The following is a 14,974-nucleotide window of genomic DNA, read 5'->3' on the forward strand; positions in this document are numbered from 1 at the left end:
AAATGGCTATGTCCTGAAGATAGAAAGGGTTCTAACCTATAAATTAACTTTGGCAAAGTTATGTAATTATTTTGCTAATATCTCCTAACTGAGAAAGTCATCATAGTTATGAAGTTGGCTTGAACCTCTCTTGAGAGGTTCAATTCCTTCCTTTCTCTTCTAGCCTTTCATGTAAGTGGGTTCTTCAAATGTGTGGTATAGTGGCAGGCAGCTGTAAAGGCATTCTAGGTTTGTAGTTGATAGTTCAACTACTGAAACATCTCATTTTGAAGCAAAGGCTTCTCAGATTATGAAGATTATTAAGCTTGGCCTCCCAGTTAACTTTGGTAGAAAACTCCTGGAGTGGTTTCTGATTGGTTAGCTTTGGCTATGTTTGACCTTGTCCATATACAAGCCAACCACTGTGGCCAGGAGAGAGAATATTTTGATTGGCTAGACCCAGGTCACATGCTCCCAATCCTGTGGCTAAGTGGGTAGAGCACTGACTAACAAACCCACTTAGATCTCATAGAATGGAGCAGTGCGTTCTTTCTCTTAAAAGAAAACCGGGCCGGGCGTGGTGGCTCACGCCTGTAATCCCAGCACTTTGGGAGGCCGAGGCGGGCGGATCACGAGGTCAAGCGATTGAGACCATCTTGGTGAACATGGTGAAACCCTGTCTCTACTAAAAAATATAAAAATTAGCCGGGCGTGGTGGTGTGTGCCTGTGGTCCCAGCTACTTGGGAGGCTGAGGCAGGAGAATTGCTTGAACCCAGGAGGCGGAGATCGCCACTGCAATCTCCAGTCTGGTGCCTGGCGATGGAGCAAGACCCTGTCTCAAAAAAAAAAAAAAAGAAGAAAACCAAGGAACTATGCATGCTCAGCTGAAAGAATTGGGAAAGCCATTTGGAGAGAAACAAATCTGTAGATACATACTAACTCCAGCTATATGAGTGGGTGGCAGGCAATTTGGCATCATACAGCTCACACATTTGTCATCACAGAATTAGCTTCAGGCTCTGACAACCCCTAAATTCTATTCTTATGAGTAGAGCTCAGAAAAAATGGCATTGCACTGAAATTCAAGAGGCCTGCAATTGTACATTTTGAGTAATACAAATCAAATGAATAGCAAGATGGGCTGTCATTCTTCTCTGCTTGTGGCCTCAGTTTACTTGTGAAGGGGTTGATCTTGTCACCAGATATTCTCTCAAAGTACACTTCCTCTCTGACATCCCCACTCCCTCCAGCACTCTAGAATTTCACCCCAACAGGCCCTGAGCCAAGCCTATGTAGTGCCAGCCGGATTCAGCATACAATACCTACCTGGGGAGGTGGTCTCTAAGCCAGCTTGTTGCCTTAGACCTGATAACTATGATGCCTGTGCCTGGGGTGAGCTCTCTGAACCCCAGCCTGCTCCTATCCTTGCCATGTTGGCCCCGTCTGTTGGTTGGATAACAGACTTGTTTTTCTCCATCTTCTCCAAAAGAACAATTAATCCCGAAGACTTGAACCGATAGCATGCTTTTATAACTCACTGAATCTGGTGTTAACAAAGCTCTGGCCCTTCTTCATGTAGCTTTAAGGGGAACCACGTGGAATGCCCACCCCAAAGAAGCACATCTGCAAAAAGTACAGAGAAAAGGAATCTTCTGGGCTTTAGTCCTGTCCAGGCTGATTTCTTTGTTTGAAGCTCTGCTCTCTCCTTCATCCCATGTAAAAGCACTATTTGATCAGATTTTTTTCACCGTTGCAACCCTTCCCCAGTTGCCGCTGGGTGATTTACTGAGTGACATCTGTGTCCTGGCCTCCTCATTCCTTTGAAGAATGCGCTTTTGATGAGTAAACAACAATTGTAGCTTGTTTTCTCCAGTCCCATGGGACTTGGGGTTATTCGAGTTTAGAGGTACACAAAGACTTTATAAACACCGGGAATTTATAGCCACCATTGGCTGTGATTGCTTTGTTAGCTCATAGCACGTGCTGGGTGTGAGGGCCTGATTCAGGGTTGGGCCGAGGAGCCTGAGCTGCCTCTGCCTCGGACACCTGTAGAAGATGAAGTTCAGCAGGAGAGAGGCAGTTACTCATCCTCCTGGCTCAGCATCCAATGACTTCACTGCTAGAAAATCAGCCGTAAGTCCCCTGCCAAGAAGCAGGTCAGGAGAGCAATCAATATTTCAGTCACTGCCGACACTGCCAGCAAAAACAGAAAGGGAAGCAAGGGACGTGGACATTTTCTGAGTGCCTAACTCAGAATCTTGTTTCAATTTCACAATGTCCTAATGAAGCCACTAATATTCCACTTCTGTCTAAGAGAAGGAAACAGGCCCTTTTGTGAAGACACACAGCGTGGATTAGTGCTGAGCTCTGCCTATCTCTGGTCCTCTCCCAGAGCTGCACCTAGAACTCAGAGGGCAGGTGACAAGGCACTGGGCTGAAAAGAAGAGGCCACGCAGCGTGTCCAAGGACCCTGGCCCTGCTGGCCCTGCTGGCCCTGCTGGCCCTCAAACCCATGCTCTAAATCTTGGATTCTAGTTATTAGCTCATAAATGGGAGCAACTAGACATCCTGAGGATATGGTGGGGTGAGAGGGCAGGGAGACAAAAGGCAAGGGGGACCTGGCAGGGTAGACATGCCAGGATGCGTGGTGCTCCTGGCCCACTATGGGAACACAGGGCTGGTTTCTGGAGCAAACCCAGAGAGGCTCCCTCTTTCTTCTCCACGCCAATAGGAGGCAGCAGAGAGCAGTAAACGTCTAGTCTTAGTTCCCCAGAAAAGTCCAGTTTTGTTCCATGTCCTCATCTAACTGGGGATAATTAACCTGTCACAAAGCTTTTGAAGCAATAATTCATCTCAAAGATTTGAACTGATGGCATGCTTTTATAACTCACCGGACCTGGTGTTAGTGAAGCCCTGGCCCCTTCCTCATGTAGCTTTAAGGTGAACCACTAGGGATGCCCACCTAAAAGAAGAAGCACATTTGCAAACAGTATAGGGAAAAGGAATCATCTGGGCTTCAGCCCTTGCCCAGCAGTCCAGGCAGAGATCATGGATTTAAATCACTTTATACATCAAATATGGGCCCACTTAAATTTTAAAGCTTCTCAGGTCTGTTGTCTTGTACATACATTTCCTTTACATTCTTTCTAGAAGAAAGGAGACTATGAAAAATCAAATACAGATAAAAATAAGGGATCACTGTTGTAAAAATTTACCTGATAGTTGTTCTGAGAAAACATATTTTTAAAAAATCTTGGAATTATCAAAAACTTCTTGGAATTATAATTGGAAAGGGAGTGATTTCTCAAGTGAATGAGAAATCACTTGAAATGCCTAACGATTATCTCCATGTGCAAAGACACTTTGGGCACAAAGAGCTTCTGCCCTCATTGAGCTTCCATTCAAGTCGGGGATGCAGGCCTTGACTGCTTGTATTTAATCACCTGTGCATGAGTGTGTCATTAAGTTTGAAGATTCTAGCAGGAGAGCGCAGCTACCATATACCCTTGACTGAAGGCCGGTCCTCCTCTATCGGAGATGGTCGTCCTCTTTGACCGAGCATTCCTCTTCAGGAGGGATGAACATGGAGTGGTGAGGGAGGGAGGGGACACCTACCTAGCCAGCCAGATCAGCCAAATCAACACTGGCAATCAATGGAGTGACATATGTCACAGCCATATCACCCTCACATCCGAGTGTACCATTAAGTTAATTAATTTTAATGGTAAGTGTTAATAAGAAAGAATGACCACCACAAGAATGTAGATAGGGAGACCTAACCCACAATTTGAGAGTTAAAGAAAGTGACGGTCGAGCTGAACTGTGAAAGATGAATAGGGGTTGGGTGCAGTGGAAATGGAAAAACCATTTCAGGCAGTGGGAATAGCAGGTGCAAAGGCCCCAAGGTGGGATGGTAACAAGGAAGGGCATGTGCTGAAATGCCAAGAGTACACCTTGCCTAGACATAGACATGGAATAGTCATGACTTTTCTGTCTAAATGAGGAAAAATGACCACTGAAATATTGGGTAGATTGAGAGTATATGATTTTATTTTTAAATATCTTTTGCAGATCAAAGTCAATATCGTCAGCTTTAGGATCATAAAAATGTATTTAGTGTAATTTTCTATGCTCATATGATGATCAAATTTGGCAAAAGGACAATGAGTTAGTGGAAACAAATTAATTTTCAAGAACAATTTGTTTAAGGACTATACTCACAAAACTGAGTTTTCCTCTTGAATTTTCCATTCTGCCCCTCCTGACCATGATCTCATCAGTGGCCATGATTTGCTTTTTGGCCTGGTCCCAGTGCATTTTTCTATATTTGTTTCTTGCCACTCTCTCTTTGCACTCTCTCTGTTCTGCACGATCAGGCCCCTGCCTGCTCCCCCCAGGCCCTCACCTCCCAGCTCCCATACCCTTACCCTGGCCCTTCTCCTAGCTCGCTTGCCTTTCTCCTCCCTCCTGAATACAATCCCAGCCATCCTGCAGGTCCATGAAAAATGGTACCTCCTCCTTGAAACCCAGCATCATGTTCTCCAAGAACACTCCCCGTAGCCACTTATGACAAAGAGCACATGCACTGTCTCACATCAGGGTCATTTCTGTCTGTGCCTGTCTCTCATTAGACTGTGAGTTCCTTCAGGACTCAAACTGCATTAACTTGAATCTTTGTGCAGTGTGGTTCACACTGTGATGCATGTCACATTTAGTAGGTGCTTAATCCCAATTTGCCCCTCCCAGGTCAGCTGGGGGCAGCAAAAAGGGCAACTTGCAGGTGAGCAGGAACAGAGGCCTAGGCAAGGCATGGAGTGTCATCGGAGAGTGCGTGAGCCCCCTAAAGATGTCAGGGATATGGGGGAGGGCCCTTGACAGGTGGTTGGGAAGCTGATAACAGGCAGGTGGAAGCCGTCAAATCAGCAGTGTAACCATTAGTCATACCTCAGGTGAGCCCACAACCGGTGAGATCCCGAGGATATTTGGGTTGCTTTGGTGTAATAAACTACATATGCACAAAGAAAAGCTTGGAAAAATAAACATCAAGGCATTAACAATGACTGTCTTTTGGTGGATGGACGAATGTGTTTTATTTTCTTCCTTTTGGTTTCTCTGTATTTTCTGATGTCCCTGAAAGGAACATGTGTTGCTCTTATAATAAGAAAAAAAAAAAGTTGTCTTTAAAAAAATCAAGTTACAGTACACATGTTACCTGGGGACATGCTTAGGCGAACAGCCATTTTAAACTCAGTGGTCGCCAAAGTACAAAATGTTACAGTCGATCCACACGGATGATTCTCTTCTCTCCCTCCCCATGGCCAGGAGTTGGGCAAGCAGACCGCATGGGAATTTACCTGTGAATGTGGATAAGTCCCCTGTAGCGTGCTTGCACAGATGGCTATACCTCGGATGCAGCAGTTATTAGGCATGCAAACTCGTTTTCTGCACAGTCCTACCAGCATCTACCTTTGCAGTTCCTTCCAGGAGGAGTCGCTGTTGCTCTCCTCTCCCTGGATTGGCCCCACTCATTTCCTGAGCCTTGCCTAACCAGGATAGGGCATACGTGGTGGGCAGGAGGCCAGTATATGTGGCATGGGCCCAGTGTTTGATGTGGAGTGGTAAGGCCAGGGTAGCCAAATGCTCAGGAAGTCTCTGTTTTTAACCATCACCTCCATCACATCATCTGTCATTCGTGGTTTGTTGTATTTACTTTGCCATTTCCTGTTGGAGCTCAAGCCTTACCTTGAATCCCAGTTTGTTTGGCAAGAGTCCTGACAGCCTGCCAAGCTCCTGAAACCCTGTTCATCCCGGAGCATCTTCCTGGTACCCTCTGACCACTGGGGACGGTCCTAAGGTAAACAACTACATCATCTGGGAGTTGCTGCTACCACCTGTTTGACTCAGGTGTCTCTTGCACCCAGATTCTGATGACTGTGCTTGAACCACTAGATTGTGATACTGACATACTCACACCCTAGTCAGACTGACATCCGCTAGATACTCGTGTGATTTTGCCACACCACAGGGCGGGGCCTAGTGGAAAGGACACTCCTCATCTTGGCCCAGAAAGTCTTATGTCACCTGCTTCCTGCTTGCCCCCTGCGCTCAGCTGGCAGCACTTTCCCTGTGGTTTTCTGCACTCAGGGAACATTGGTCTTCTTTTGATTTGTTGAACATGCTAAGCTTGTTTCTACCTCAGAGCCTTGGGTATTCTTTTGCTGTTCCTTCTACCTGGAATTCTCATTCCCTGGGTCTCTTCAGCTGGTGGTTCTTTTCCATCATTAGGTCTCAGTTCAAAGTCACCTCCACATAGAATCTCTTCCCTGAGAGACCCTGTAACTCTCCCAATCCTCTTTGCCCCCCTTCCTCACCGAGGCTTGTCAATGGGCCTGGGAGCCTCCCCTCCTTCCTCTCTACCATCCACTACCAAGGATGTTCCTCCAGTTTCTCGACTAGGGGCTGGCAACCTCTGTCTGCTCGGATGGTAAACATTTTAGACTTTGTGAGACATATGCTATCTCTGTTGCATATTTTCTTTTGTTTGCTTTACAATACTTTAAACCTGTAAAAACCATTCTTAGCTTTCAGTTCTACACAAAGACAGACCATGGGCAAAATTTGGAATCTAGGCCGCATGTAAACAACCTGGCTCTAGATTGGCTCACCTTATTGTATGTGCTTCACAATTTATCACCACCTGGAGTTACCTTGTTCATTTAGTACCTTGATATTGTTTGTCTCTCTCATGAAATGGGTAAGAAATATATGTGTTTTGGATCTCTGGTCTCTGATACAGTGCCCGGCACATAGTAGGCCCATGATATATTTTTGTTGGATGAATAAATAAAGAAATGAATGCATAGGTTTTGGAGGCTAATGAATTTGGGTTGGAATTCATGCATGCCATTTAATACCTGTGGAAATTAGGTAAATAACTTAACATTCTAATTTTCAATTTTATCATTGGCAAAATGATAATAACAAAGCTCTCTTGCTAGGTTGTTGGGGCGATGGATTGAGAGGATACCTACAAAGCATCCAGCCAGGAGAAAGCCCTCAATAAAAGCTCCCTTCTGCTTTCTTCCTTTGGCATACTTTCTCCAGAAGGGACTGCATCTCTTACTTGTTTATCACCCTAAGTCTGCTGCCTCATCCTCCCTGGGTCCAACCTCATCAAGGTCCCAGCATGCTTTGTGGCAGAGCCTCTCCAAGTATGATGAACCTCTTGGAGCAGCAAACAGAGTGTTTACAGCAGAGATTGCTGCACGCAGTTGGGATGGAGGCCATGGCTGTGATTGATGGAAGCTGAGAGCATGGAACTGTCTGGTGGGTTTGCAGATCCCCTTGGATTTAGAGTGTGGCCTCTGCCCCTCCTTGTCCCTGGCCAGGCCTGGCTCCAGTTTTGATTGTAATTCCCCTGACTTTTTGGAGAGAGATGGGAGGAAACAGCACAGCCAATGAAGAGCCTTCTAACCTCCCCCCAGGGAAGCTTTTTGCTTCGTGAGCTCCGAGGAACTGGAACAAGATCCTCAAAGTGTGCATGCTGCCCAGCTGTGGCCACATGGAGGGTCTTGGAGGAATTCTACAGTCCCAGAATGTCAGAGCTGAAGGGAGCTGAGAGACCCTGTGAACTCTTCCTCCCTCCTCACTGAGATCTGTCCATGGGGCTCGGAGACGCCTTTCCTTCCTTCCTCTCCACCATTGCCCCATCCAGCCTCATTAGCTCTCTCCTGGTGGGTCTGATCTAACTGCCATGGTGATGTCTCTTCTAGGTCATTCTTTTTCTGCTGCTTGAGTCCCCTCTGTAAGTCTGACCAGTCAGTTCTTGCTGAAAACCCTTGGACAGATCCCGTTGCCTCTGGATAAGGTCTAAATCTTTAGTCCGTTTTATGATAATCGTTCATAACTTGGGACCCATCTGTCTTTCCCCATGCATTGCCCTCCACTGTTCCAGGAGCCTTTCCTGGGCTCCGAGCACACTTTAGCCTTCGAGCTTGGCTGGATCAAATGCCCCCACCCTGTAAGATGGGCCTAGACCTTCCCTCCTGCGCCCTTCCAAGGCTGCACAGCACTCCCACTGGTCCTTTAGAGTAGCTTTCTTGACATATGGCTCTAATTCATGTTACCAATAGCTAACACTTGTCAGCTGTTGATCATGTGCCCACCCTTGATCTGCCCTACGTACCTTAAGGTTTAAGTCATTTGCTCTCAAATACCCTACAAGTTGGGCAATTATTATTACTATTTTGGAGACAAAGTGAGGGACTATGGTGTAAAGTCACTTGCCCAAAGTCACATGGCTAGTAATTGGGGAAGTTTGGACTTGAACTCAGAGTATAACTCCAGAGCCCATATTGAGTTGTGAAGATACAACAGACATGGCTCCTGCCCATAGGAAATCCCAGACAATGAAAGCCAGGGACAAGAGAAATGGTATGACAGTTAACATGAAGCCTGGCACAGAGCAGGCTGTGACTCCTGCTTATTCTTAAAAGGAACACCCGATCAAATATGACCAGACTGCCCAGTCTACACAGGAGTGAAAGGGGTCCCAGAGGGGACATAAGTTGCTCCAGGTCATGAGCCATGCTCATTCTAAGGTCCAGGTACCTTTCTTTCCTTGTCTCAGAGAAATCTGTTCCAGGAGTAGATATGGGCCCTGCTTCTGGGAGAGGGGCATGGTGTGGGTAGTTCCCAAATTTGTATGTGCTCAGTCCTTTCAGCCTCCATTGATTGCACCTATGGGCTGGGTGCTGGCTGTTCACAGTCCTCACAAGGATGATTCACAATGTCTGTTGATCAGGTTAGTCTCTTGGGGGACCTCTCTGTAAACTAGCACCCATGTGGTATCCAGAGTTGAAAAATGATTTTTTGTGTTACAGATTCCATGTGTGTATCGTTTAAAATGGGTCATATTTGAATCTCCAACATGCAAACCCGATCAGCCCTCCCTCTTGAGAACGTTCAGTGGCTCTCTAGTGCTTTCTGAATTAAGCTCAACTTCATCATCCTGGCTTTCAAAGTCTTTCCCAATCTAAATGCTGTTTGTCTTTCCACTGCACCTGTAAATATTCTTGATATCACAGTCAATCGGGACTACTTGCTGTGGGGAAGTTCTCTGGGTAAGGATGTAAGGGACAAATACCTTGCAGTCCCACACTCTGCATCCTGACTCAGTCCTGTCTGTTTACCTGCATGATCTTGGGTTCAGTACTCCAAAACCAGAGGTCTTTCCAGGACAACATGCTGCCTATATGATCTCCTGCAGGCACCGAAAAGTGGTGGGCAAGTATGCAGAGGGCCCAGTGGGAGAGAGAGAAAGAGTGGGCACCTTGCACAGTGCTGGGACACATTAGGGTCTTTGAAAATTTACTCCTCTTTACACTTCTTTCCTCCTACCGTGTTTTGAATTCTGTGAAATGAGGGTGGCATTCTGTTTTGGTGACTTACAAGTAGGTGCCAGCTAAGGGTGACCCAGAGACTGTTGGAGTTCAAGTTCTGTTGATGAGAGTCCTGAACTCCATTTTCATAGTTCTAAGGGTGTCCTGTCAGAGGACACACTCTTTTTTGCCAGTGCAGGCTGCTGAGAGCCTGCAGATGCACAGTCCATGCCACCCGAGCCCCAGCCTTGGCCTCTGCTGATGGGAAGGCTGGGCGGGGAGGGCTGTGGGTCTCCGGCAGGTATGCTGCTGATCTCTTAGTGAATGTAATTTTCACTGGACAGATGTTTTCTGCTGGTGGAAAAAGAAATAACTGTGCTGGGACCCCCCACTTTCATGACTGGAGGGTCGCCAGCACTAAAATAACAGCTCTCTTTCCAGTGTGTACACACATTCTTCCAGCCCGGCCAGTGACTGTGGGCCACCCTGAGTCCACACAGAAATGTGTGGCTCTGTGTGTATGTGTGTGTGTGTGCATGTGTGAGTATATAAATATGTGTGCACACGAGTGTGCACTTGTGAGTGTGTGTTTGTGCATGTGTGTGTGAGTGTGCACACATGTGTTTGTGACTGTGTGTCCATGCATGGGTGTACAAGTGTGATGGGATCAAATGTCCAAATCCTGACTGGCCTCAGGCCCAATTCAGAAATGCCCTCTCTTCCAGGAAGCCTCCCCACACCCCTCAGTTGGAGGTAGTAGTGCTCTTTTGAAGTGTCTGGCTTTCCCTCCAGTATTATCAGAGGCTTGGCCAAGTGTGAAGCACGTACAGCCTGGAAAAATGGAACTGAATTTGAATCCAACATCATCCTTTAAGAGCTGTATGATCTCAGGTCCCGGTTTCCCTACTTTAGAGTAGGAATAACAATACTCACCTGTTAGGGTTATTCTAAGATATTAATACAGTAACATACATGTGCCCGGCAGGGAGAATTCCTCCAATCAATGTTAGCTGCCCTCCCTCCAGGACTGTTGCCAGCTTTGTGAGGGCAGCACACAGGATCTTCTCTCATAACCTCTGTCTGTGCTGGCTTCACCACTTCCTTAGGGAAGGCAATGAACATAGTCATGTATCGCTTAATGACAGGAATGCGCTCTGAGCCATGCTTCCTTAGGTGATTTCATGGCAGTACGAATATCAGACTGTACCTACACAAAGCTAGCTGGTGACACCTGCTACACACCTAGGCTATGTGGTTTAGCCTAGTGCTCCTAGGCTACAAGCCTGGACAGCATAGTACTGTGCTGAATGCTGTAGGCAGTTATAACCCCATGGTATGTATTTCTGTATCTAAACATAGAAAAGGCACAGTAAAAATACAGTATTGTAATCTTGTGGGACCACTTGCATATACGCTGTCCGTCATTGGCCAAAATATCATTATGTGGTGCTTGACTGTAAACTGTTGGGGAGAATGGTGTTTGCTTGACGCACACTAGGGATTGAGAAAGGTTTGGTGTCAAAGTGAAAAATCAACTGATAGACTTGAGAAGCTTTTGGCTTATCAAACTTAGCAACTGACTGTATATTAATTCATTTTTCATTTGTATAGTAAATATGTTACTAGTTTGAGTGACTTGAGTGTATTGGTCAATGCAAAAGTCACAGCATGATGGACCTAGTAAGGAATTTAGTGACAGGTCACCTGGTGACGGAGTAGCGAGGGGCAGTGAGTTACTTAAAGACACAGGGCAATGTAACAACTAAGCTGGGTTATGCATCGATGATTCCTGACTTCCAGATCATTACAGGACAACACTTACCTCCATCAAATGTGTAGTTTTGACGGAGGCCGGCTCTGGATGTAAGAGTTCCACCCTTTCAGTAGCTTTCTGCCTTGGAATGACACTTTCTGAGCTTCCACTCAGTGCTCCCATGACTGATGTAGGAGTGGAAAGTGCAGTGTTTACTTTCTTTCCTCAATTTCCCCTGTGACGGAAGAATAAAGAATTCTTTGGTGCCTGGCAGCCCACAACACCCGGCTGCCCTTGAACATGAAAGAGTGCAGGCAGCCGCTTTCACTTCTAATTTGTCTCAAGTGGAATAATCCAAAAGGTGGATTTCAGGGGTTTCCTGGAGACAGAAATGTTACCTACCCTGTGGCCTGCGTCTGAAGGGGAACTTTCATGAAATACACCTCAGGTATTTGATGTCGCTTGGACAGAATAATGAAACACTTCTTACAGGCAATTTATGAGTCTGAAAAATAGGCAGCTGACTTTCAAAGACAGACACCACAGTGCCAGCAGGTTTCTCTTAAGGTCAAGGCAGAGATGAAAACCTGCCTGAGGCTAAGTGGAGGGAGGTTTGGATTTGGGAGGGTGTGATGAATTTCATTCCAAGCTGTTGGCACCTTTTGCCACACCCACCTCCTGCATTATGAGGAAAAGACCACTGGACTTGAAATCACCGATCTGGAAGTGAATTCTGACTCTACCACTTACCAGCTGTGTGACCTTAGGAAGTCACTTGACCTCTCTGAGCACAGGGTTCTCATGATTACAATTAAGGTAACATCCTCACCTCAAAGAACTGTTATGCATATTAAATGTGAAAGTGCTGGACACATAATAGGAAGTCAAAGTGTTAAACATAAAATAAACACAAGTGTTTAACACATACGTATTTTGCCAAGGAGTAAAATAATAAAAATGGCGAATATTTATTGAGGGCCTGCTGTATGGCACAAGTTAGGGAACCTGGGGCCTAGTATTGACCCCATCAGCAACTTTCTGTGGCTCTTGATCAAGTCATTTTTTCTTCTTTCTATGCTTTATTTTCCATATCTAGTAATAAAAGCTGCCATTTACTAAAGACTTACTACTTGCCAGGAACTGTGAAAATGACTGTTTCTCTCCCTCTTTTTCTGCCTTCCTTCCTCCCTCCCTCCCTCCTCCCTTCCTCCCTCCCTCTCTCCTCCCTCCCTCCTCCCTTCTTTCCTTCCTTCCTCCCTACCTCCTCTCTTCCTTTATTCCTTCCTTCTTTCCCTCCCTTCCTTCCTTCCTCCTCCCTCCCTCCTCCCTTCCTTCTTTCCTTCCTTCCTTCCTCCCTCCCTCCTCCCTTCCTTCTTTCCTTCCTTTTTTCCCTCCCTTCCTTCCTCCCTCCCTCCCCTGCTTCTTCCCTCCTTCTCTCCTCCGCTCCCCACCTCTCTTTCTTTCTAACATATTGAGTACCTTCTGTTGCCAAGCACTGTTCTAGTCACTTGGACACAGCAATGAACAAAATGGTCACAATTTGATGCCACTGCATTTATATTCTAGCAAGGGGTACTGGTGATAAGCAAAATAAATAGATAAATAATTTTTATAGTACATTAGAAGGTAACAAATGCTATAGAAAAAATTTAAAAAATGTTGAATAGAAGTGGTGAAAGTGGGCATCCTTGTCTTGTTCCAGTTCTCAGGAAATGCTTTCAACTTTTCCCCATTCAATGTGATGTTGACTGTGGGTTTGTAATATGTGGCTTTTATTATTTTGAAGTATGTTCCTTCTCTGCCTAGTTTGTTGAAGGTTTTTATCATCAATGGATGCTGGCTTTTATTGAATGCTTTCTCTACATCTATTGAGATGGTCATATGGTTTTTGTTTTTAATTCTGTTTATGTGCTGAATCCCATTTGTTGATTTGTGTATGTGTGTTAGACCACCTTGCATCTCTGTGGTGAAAACCATTTGATCATAGTGTATGATCTTTTTGATACACTATTGGATTCAGTTAGCTAATATTTGGTTGAGGATTTTTGCATCTATGTTCATTAGGAATATTGGTCTTTAGTTTTCTTTTTAATGTATTTTCCTGGTTTGGATCTAAGGTGATACTGGCTCCTAGAGTGAGTTAGAGAGAATTTCCTCCTTCTTAATTTTTTGGAATAGTTTCAGTAAGATTGGTGCTCATTCTTTGTCTGGTATAATTCAGCTGTGAATCCATTTGGCGCTGGGCTTTTCTGTTGTTGTTGTTAGCTCTTTTTTTTTTTTTTTTTGTATTACTGATTCAGTCTCCCTGATTGTTACTGATCTGTTCATAGTTTCCATTTCTTCCTGATTTAATCTAAAAGGGTTGTATGTTTCCTGGAAAGTATCCACTTTCTTTAGATTTTTTAGTTTGTGTGCATAGAGGAATTCATAGTAGTCTTGAATGCTCTTTTGTATTTCTGTGTTGTTGGTTGTAATGTCTCTATATTCATTTCTAACTGAATTTATTTGAGTCTTCTCTCTTCTTTTTTTGGTTAATCTAGCTAATGTTCCATCCATTACATTTATCTTTTCAAAGAACCAGCTTTTTGTTTCATTGATCTTTTGACTTTTTTTGGTCTCAATTTCATTAGTTCTGCTCTGATCTTTGTTATTTCTTTTCTTTATTTTTAACTTTTATTTTAAGTTCAGGGGTACAAGTGCACGTTTGTTACATAGATAAATTTGTGTCTTGGGGGTTTATTGTATACATTACTTTATTACCCACATATTAAACCCAGTACCTATTAGTTATTTTTCCTGATCCTCTCCCTCCTCCCACCCTTCATCCTCTTAAAGGCCTCAGTGTGTGTTGTTCCCCTCTATGTGTCCATGTGTGTTCATCGTTTAGCTTCCATTTATTATTTCTTTTCTTCTGCTAGCTTTGGGTTTGGGTTGTTCTTGTTTCTCCAGTTCCTTGAGATGTGACATTAGGTTGTCAATTTGTGATCTTTCAGACTTTTTAATGTAGGCACTTAATGCTATAAACTTTCCTCTTAGCACTGCTTTTGCTGTATCTCAGAGATTTTGATAACTTGTGTCACTATTACCATTTATTTCAAAGAATTTTTAAATTTCCATCTTGATTTCATTGCTAACCTAAAAATCATTCAGGAGCAGATTGTTTAATTTCCATGTATTTGTATAGTTTTGAGGGTTCCTTTTGGAATTTATTTTTAGTTTTATTATACTGTGGTCTGAGAAGATACTTGATATTATTTCAATTTTTAAAAATTTATTGAGACTTGTTTCGTGGCCTGTTATATAGTCTATCTTGGTGAAAGTTCCATGTGCTGATGAGAAAAATGTATATCCTGCAGTTCTGGGGTAGAATGTTCTATAAATATCTATTAGGTCCATTTGATCTAGAGTGTAGTTTAAGTCTGTTGTTTCTGTGTTGACTTTATGTTTTGATGCTCTGTCTGGTACCTTCAATGGAGTGTTGATGTCCTCAGTATTATTGTGTTGCTATCTATCTCATTTCTTAGGTATAGTAGTAGTTTTTTTTTTAAATGAATCTAGGAGCTCCAGAGTTAGGTGCATATATTTTAAGGATTGTAATATCTTCTTGTTGGATTCATCCTTTTATAATTATATAATGATCTTCTTTGTCTTTTTTTTTTTTTTAACTGTTGTCGCTTTAAAGTTCATTTTATCTGATATAAGAATAGCCACTCCTGTTCCCTTTTGGTTTTCATTTTCATGGAATTCCTTTTTCTATCCCTTTACCTTGAATTTATGTGAATCCTTATGTGCTAGGCAAGTCTCTTGAAGACAGCAGATATTTGATTTGTAATTTTTAAATCTGTTCTGCCAATCTGGATC

This window comes from Aotus nancymaae, unplaced genomic scaffold (genome assembly GCF_030222135.1).
Source record: "Aotus nancymaae isolate 86718 unplaced genomic scaffold, 86718_ANA_hifiasm-v0.15.2.pri h1tg000007l, whole genome shotgun sequence".
Taxonomy (NCBI): Eukaryota; Metazoa; Chordata; class Mammalia; order Primates; family Aotidae; genus Aotus; species Aotus nancymaae.